This window comes from Gavialis gangeticus, unplaced genomic scaffold, assembly GCF_001723915.1.
Source record: "Gavialis gangeticus isolate Ggan-Ray unplaced genomic scaffold, GavGan_comp1, whole genome shotgun sequence".
NCBI classification, from domain to species: domain Eukaryota; kingdom Metazoa; phylum Chordata; order Crocodylia; family Gavialidae; genus Gavialis; species Gavialis gangeticus.
The window spans coordinates 162750921-162758386 of record NW_017729032.1 but is presented as its reverse complement, the minus strand read 5'-3'; positions in this window follow the sequence as shown (position 1 = coordinate 162758386).

Sequence of the window (7466 nt, the reverse complement as noted above, 5' to 3'; positions counted from 1 at the left end):
GAAGCAGGGGCAGCATGGTCCAGGCATGCAGCCTGGCCTGGGCCATGATGGGTGGGCAGTTGAGCAAAAGATTGATTCATGTTGGCTTGGGCTGCTACACCTGGTGTCTGAAAACAGCCACTACATACAAATACCTGCAAACTGAAGTGACATTTAGTGGACAAAAGGTCTCACTACACAAAAATTGTAGTGACATCTGGTGGACAAAGAGGCTCATTACACTTCATTCAGTGCCTTATCATGTACACGACAGTTCAATGACCGTATCACTGTAATTTGCGTTGTTACAAACTAAAATACATCAGGATGTGGTTTATTTTGCATTGCAACAAACTTACTTAAATCACACAAAAAAATAGGGATAGGCATGCAGGCAGTGGCTGGGGGAGGTGGGGGGAAGGCATCACTGGTGGGATGGGGGGCACTTACGTGATCCATGGGAGTGATGGGGCAGCAGGCAGGGGCCACAGGAGGAATCAGGAGGTAGATAGAATCTGTGGGAGTAATTGGGTGGGAGCAGGTGGGATCCTTGGGGTGTTGCTGGGATCTGTGAGGGTTTGGGTGGGACTGGGGAGGAGGGAGCTTGCAGGGTCCACACAGATATTTGGGAGGGGGGGTCAGAGGCTATTTTTACCCTCTGACCCCCACCCCCACAGTAAAACTACCCCCCATGCCTCCTGCCCCTCCCTCCACTAGGACTTACTTCCTCAGCTCCTGGCCTCTGAACACTGATAAATTCAGCATCTGGAGCAGCTTGCAGGATGGGAGGGTGAAGTGGATTAAGTAAAAGGGTGTGTCACAATTTTAAAATGTGTTACTTGGCAATAAGCCTTGGCTCTCTGGTCAGTAAATGAGCAGATTGAGATAAATCCAGCCAGCAAAAAAAAAGAGCTTTTGCAACATCAAAAGGCTTCTTTAAATTCAGACTGATGCTTTGCAGATTTTATGAATAAATGCTGCTGGGATTTTTTTAACAATTGTTGGAAGTTGTTTGGGATTCCTGATTAATACAATGGGTGTAGCAAATGTGGATAATATATTTTCTATTGAAAAGGTGTTAAACAGGAGTTGGAGCATTTACAGTAGCTTCTGGAAAAAAAACCTGAAGGTAGTTACTTTGACCTTAAATCTGAGCACTAGAAATTTTCCTGGAAGCAGTTAAGGTTTTGATTAATTTGTTATCTGGAAAAGATATCATGACTGAACCTTATAAAATTCAGGCAGCCAATGTTTTTTACATTTCTGAACAATTCAATACGCGTGCAAAGCTTTCTGAAGGAATGATAGCATCCTCTATGTCAGTTTTTCTATCAGTTTTATCAGGGGTTTAGTGCCTTAAGTCTTAAGGGAGGACCATTTTTGGTAGGCAGCTGATACACGAAATTCACTAAAATGGTAAAGGTCTAAACAGAGTACCCTTCTACAGGTGACATTGTAATGATGGTGATGTATATTAACTATTCATTGTATAAATCAGTGGTATCCTGCTGCCCATTAGGAAATAACTATAAGAAATAGCTGATACCAGCAGTATAACTACCACCGTTTGTGCCTTGGGCAGCAGCAGTGGCTGACATTCTTGCAACCCATCTAAGCCCAGGCCCAGGTGTCAACTTCCTCATTGCACCACACTACATCAATAATCTTTTATAAACACAATTTACAATTCTGTTATTTTTTGAGCCTCAAGGCATAAACCAGCACAATATTATTTCATTCAGTGAATTTTTCTAGGATCCTGTTTTTTCTTGGCCAGTTTTAAATGACTCAGGTTATGACTTTCTACTACTTGCTTCAGTCATTGTCCTGAAATCAATAGATGACCATAGGACATTTATTTCTGGGATAAATATTTATCCCAACTATGCAGTTGCTCCAATAAAAGACATCACCCTAAGAAATCCTTACTTCTTGCATTATTTCTGGGCCATCACAGCTATAACTTTACAAAATCTTATTATAGTTCTTTTCACAGCCTATGTTAAGAGGAAAATTTGTTTGAAACACACAAGAAATAAACATTTGGGGGATTTAGTTTCCAAATTTTATGACATTTACAGATTTAATAATTACTTACAAGTACATTTTAAAACAAAATATTTTAAAATGATATCATCCTTTATTTATCTGCCAAAACCTGCCCTCAGGATCCTGTTTCTCAGTGACATCACAAACACTTCAAACATTGAGAGCAGCTGAATGACTTAGACAGCTTTGGATTACTAAATAGGGGTCCCTTGGAATGGTTTGTATATGGATCTGGTGCCTAAATCTACAGTGGGCCCAACAAAAATTCAAGATCTAGATACACTTATTTTTCCAAAAAGCTTGGATCCACACCCAGATTTGTAGCTCAGTCCCATCTGTAGGAGATGGGGATGGTATGAACTTGATCTGAAAAACATAAAAATGTGTTTCTAGTTATAGCTGGTAAATGCATTTCTCAGAAGAGTCCTGGGTGGGAGGAAGGAATGGATTACTTTTTTAGTCCGATGGATAAAAAAAGAGAGAAAAAAACCCAAACAAAGTTATCTTTATTGTAGAAGAAATTAGTTGTCCTAAGGAAAAGCGTAGTTTATTTTTTTTAAACATAGGTAGTTCTTTGTTTAAAATGATGGAGAGAGACTTCTTGGTCTAGACTTGGAAAGTTTGAAACACTGAGATAGCCAACAAATGGAAAAGAAGAGAAAGCATGCAAAGAACAGAAGCAAGTCTTCATTGCATTATATGGTCTGTTTCTGTGTTTCACAATAATTTAGAGACTGAATCCTCTTTGAGGTGAAGTACAGTAAACATACTTTGCAGAGATTACCTACATTGCTTCAGATTTCTGCCACTAAGCAGCAGGGCTACTTTGGCGTCTGGGCTGTCTCTAGTATGACTTTGAAGCAGTTCAGGTTATCCTAACAAGCAGCCAGAATGTAATGTTTCTTCCTTTTTTTTATCTTACTGGCTTACTGATTTCTTTTCCAAAGTGGGCAGACTTGAATCAGGTTGTTGGACTGAGGAAAAGTATAGCAATACAAATTATTCATACATGCATTTTCCTCCGTTGTTTCTCTTCACTGTGACCATATCCACAGTTTTCCCTTCTCTACTGCAACTGTAAATGAATTGCTAGTATGCATTCCTGTCGGTTTAATGATATTAATTAATTACTTTCCTCAGAAAAAATCAGAATGGACACACCTCTTCACTTGGAACTGCTATTACATGTGAACTTTTTTGGTGCTTCAAAAATCATTCCTGATTCTTTTATCTTCATTTTCATAGCTCCTCTACTTCATAAGGTGTAACCTCAGCCTCTGGACCCATATTTATAATGTGCCTGAACAAATTTCAAACAACAAAAATAACTCAGTTCACATAGTTTTATAAACATCAACATCTCCAATATTATGCTGTTCAGTGATCACTTAGTACCAAACAGTTTGGCAGAGGTTTATTTTATTTTTGTCTGATTTCTAACTGCTCTGCCTTGTGCAACATGATATGTATAACAATAAGGATTGGACTATGACTGGATCATGCTAAACTCATGTAAAGGTACAATTCCCTGCAGACAGGATTTTCCACATAGCCTAAATACTCACATCCTAAACTACTTACTTATGAAAAGCCTAAGCAGATAAATATTGTCAAATCTCAAAAGGACAAAATGAAAGGGTTTGTAGGTGTCCATGTCATTTGCAGAAAATAACGAAGGAAAACAGTAAACATGTTGCCCTGTGGGGTCAGGCCAACTCTCAGGATCTCAAAATTGCACTGTTAGATGGGAGGGTGTGACACAATTGTACATATACAAACACACAAATCAATTAGGTGCATACAAACACACACACACTACCAACTCAGGCACACACACACACACATTAACAGCCTAGGTACATGCATACCTATCACCAATTCAAACACATACACGCTCTAATGATAATGACATGAAATTATACGCAATATACCCATACACACTCAGGTGACAGTGTGTGTGTGTTGGTGCCTGTGGTACCTATGCTGGGGGTGCTTGGTAACTAAAGAGCAAGTGGCAGAGATCAGGGGGAAAGTCAGGGGGGACAAGGCAATAGCAAAGAAACAGGAGTTTCCAGGCAGAGAGGAGCTCAGGACAGCTGGAGCCACAGGAGCATGGGACAGGTGTTGGAGGTAGCGGTGAGCCAGAAGCAGGAGAGGGAGGTATGAAACAGAAGTTGGAAGGGCGAGGAGCAGAGATTGGAGCAGAACCGTAGTAAAGCAAAAGTCAACACAGGGCTCTAAATAACAGTTTTATTAAATGACCACTGCACTGTACATCTTAGTTCCCACACACTCACCCAAGCACTCCCACACACACTCACATAATGGCAGCAGGAGAAAGAGACTCAGTGGAAGGGTTGGAGTCCAGGTAGGGAAGAAAAACAGAGTCCAAGGCCTTGGTTGAAGAGAGGGTGGGGGTGATAGCTACCTATCCTGGGCTGAGTTGATCTTTGATGGCCAGTTGGGGTCTTCTCCAGCAAGGTGTTGTCCAGAAGTGGGGTCACCAGCAGGGCCTCTGGGTGGATAGGTGGTGTGGCATGGTGCTGGTCCAGATGGAGAGGGTGTCCCAAGGAGTCAGTCTTCACTACCCCTCTTTATGGGGCAGAGTACCTCTGATCTCCTATGGGGAGGGCCTATCCAGGAAAGGTCAACCCTGTTCTAGAGGGTTCCAGATGTTCATACTGAGCATATGCAGCCTTGGCACAATGGTGGGTTGCCTCATCTTTTGTTTCTTGAATGCTGAGGGTGGTTCCAAGGGCTGGGTCATTGGTCCAGATATTGGTTTTGATGGTGGGATGATTTAGTAGGGTGCCCTGCTATCATTGTGTTTCACTCTTTTGCTTCAGGCATTCAAGGGAAACCAATTTACATGGGAGAGGTTACAGACTTAAATGTGAGTCATAATTGCAACATACTTACACAACAGGGCATGGGGACAAGATGGGAACAAGATGAGAACCTGACACACACAAAATGGATACTTCACATCACTCATGCCAACCCACATTGCAGGCCTAAATACATAGAGACACTTAAGACACACAAATTGTATGGTATAATACATTACAGTAATCCAACACACATAGCAAAACACTATTACAATAGCTTATGATTACTATAAAAGGGGAATTATGTACACAGGGTTTCAACTTAACTTATAACTACTTATATATATATACCCATAGGGAATAGGTATGGGGAGATAAAAAGGCAGAAACTGTGGGGAAAAGGGGATGTCATATTTCTAAGTAAAAAAAAGAAGAAAAACTAGGAGTTTTGCTACAAACAGAAACTCCTAAAAGTATTGGTTCTTAGAACATGTATAGTTATTATACCTCTCAGAAATAAGTACACAATGGCTGTTTTTACACATACAATTAATGTGCAGTAAGTTTACTCCACAATAAAATAAGGTGCAGTAAACTGTGCCCAGGAATGTGTCTATGTGTGCGTCTTGTTGACAGGGTGTAGGTTGTGGCCGTGCTGGTCTAAGGACATAGGCAGACAAGGTTCATAGATTCATAGATTCATAGATTAAGGGTCGGAAGGGACCTAGTAGATCTTCTAGCCCGACCCCCCGCCAGGGCGGGAGAACAACAAAAAACCCCAAAAAGAGAAACGGGACTCAAACGAGTCCAGCCAGGTAGGCATCCAGCCTCTTCTTAAAGACCCCCAGGGTAGGGGCCAGCACCACTTCCCTTGGAAGTTGGTTCCAGCTCCTAGCCGCCCTAACCGTGAAGTAGTTTTTGCGGATGTCCAATCTATACCTCCTCTCCATCAGCTTGTGCCCATTACTCCTTGTTATGCCAGCGGGCGCTAGGGGAAACAGCGTCTCCCCCAAACCCCTCTGGTCCCCCCTAGTGAGTCTATAGACAGTCACCAGGTCCCCCCTTAGCCTTCTCTTGTGGAGGCTGAATAGGTTCAGGTCCCGCAGTCTCTCACTGTAGAGTCTGCCCTGTTGTCCCTGGATCATGCGGGTGGCCCTCCTCTGGACCCTCTCCATATTGTCCACATCCCTCTTGAAATGGGGCGCACAGAACTGGACACAATACTCCAGCTGTGGCCTGACCAGCGTCGCATAGAGGGGGAGGATCACCTCCTTGGCTCTACTCGAGATGCACCTGTGGATGCACGACAAGGTCCGGTTAGCCCTGCCAACCATGACCTCGCATTGTCGGCCCATGTTCATCTTGGAGTCAATAATGACTCCAAGATCCCTTTCTGCCTCCGTGCTCTCGAGTAAGGAGTTCCCCATTGTATAAGTGTGCTGCTGGTTCCTACTGCCCAAGTGCAGCACCCTGCACTTGTCCGTGTTAAAACGCATCCTGTTCCTGTTAGCCCACCCCTGTAACCTATCCAGATCCCTCTGCAATCTCTCCCTCCCTGCTAGCGTGCTCACCTCCCCCCAGATTTTGGTGTCATCAGCGAATTTAAACAGGTTACTTTCCACCCCATCATCCAGATCGCTGATGAAGAAATTGAACAGCGCAGGCCCCAGGACCGAGCCCTGGGGGACTCCGCTACCCACCTCCCCCCAGGTTGAATATGACCCATCCACCACTACCCTCTGAGTGCGACCCCTCAGCCAATCTGCAATCCATCTGACTGTGTAGGCATCGATGCCACAGTCGCCTAGTTTTTTAACTAGGATGGGGTGAGAGACGGTGTCAAAGGCCTTGCTGAAGTCCAGAAAGACTACATCCACCGCGACACCTGCATCCATGGCCTTTGTGACCTGATCGTAGAAGGCAATCAGGTTGGTCTGACATGATCTCCCCCTAATAAATCCATGCTGATTGCCCCTGAGCATCATTTCTGATGCCGGCCCATCACAAATGTGCTCCTTGATGATCTTCTTTGAGTAAATCTGATATCTTTTCTTAGACCAACTTAAATAGTTGGAAAACAATTTTTAAACAAGTTTTTGGGTTCAAAAACCGTTCATCGGGCTGAGGAAGGTTCAGCAGTTCATGTGTGCTCTTCCTGGATCGAATGCAAAGTAAAGAAGCCAGAGGCTGGGCTGGTATGCATACAACACAGGTAGTCAGTGAAGATGTAGACTGAGGAGTCAATGGGTGAGAGACAGGCTGGGTGTGGGGGAGAGAAGGGGGATGAATAGTGCAGAAGTACCTGGTGAGTCAGATGTCAGGCAGGTTATAATGTGTCATAAATCCAATGTCTATATTTAGTCCATGGAGGGAGTGGTTTTCTTGTGAGAAATGTGTCCTCACAGGTAACTGGGTATTCCTGCCTTTGATAGATTTCCATTGTGCATTCATTCTGGTGCGCAGTTGTTGTTTGGTCTCATCTACATATTTTCCATCAGGGCATTTGGTGCATTGGATGAGACATATTACATTTCTGGAGGTGCAGCTGTAAGATCCAGGAATACTGATAGCTTTGCTGTGGGGTGTAGTGATTGTGGGGGTGGTGGAGAT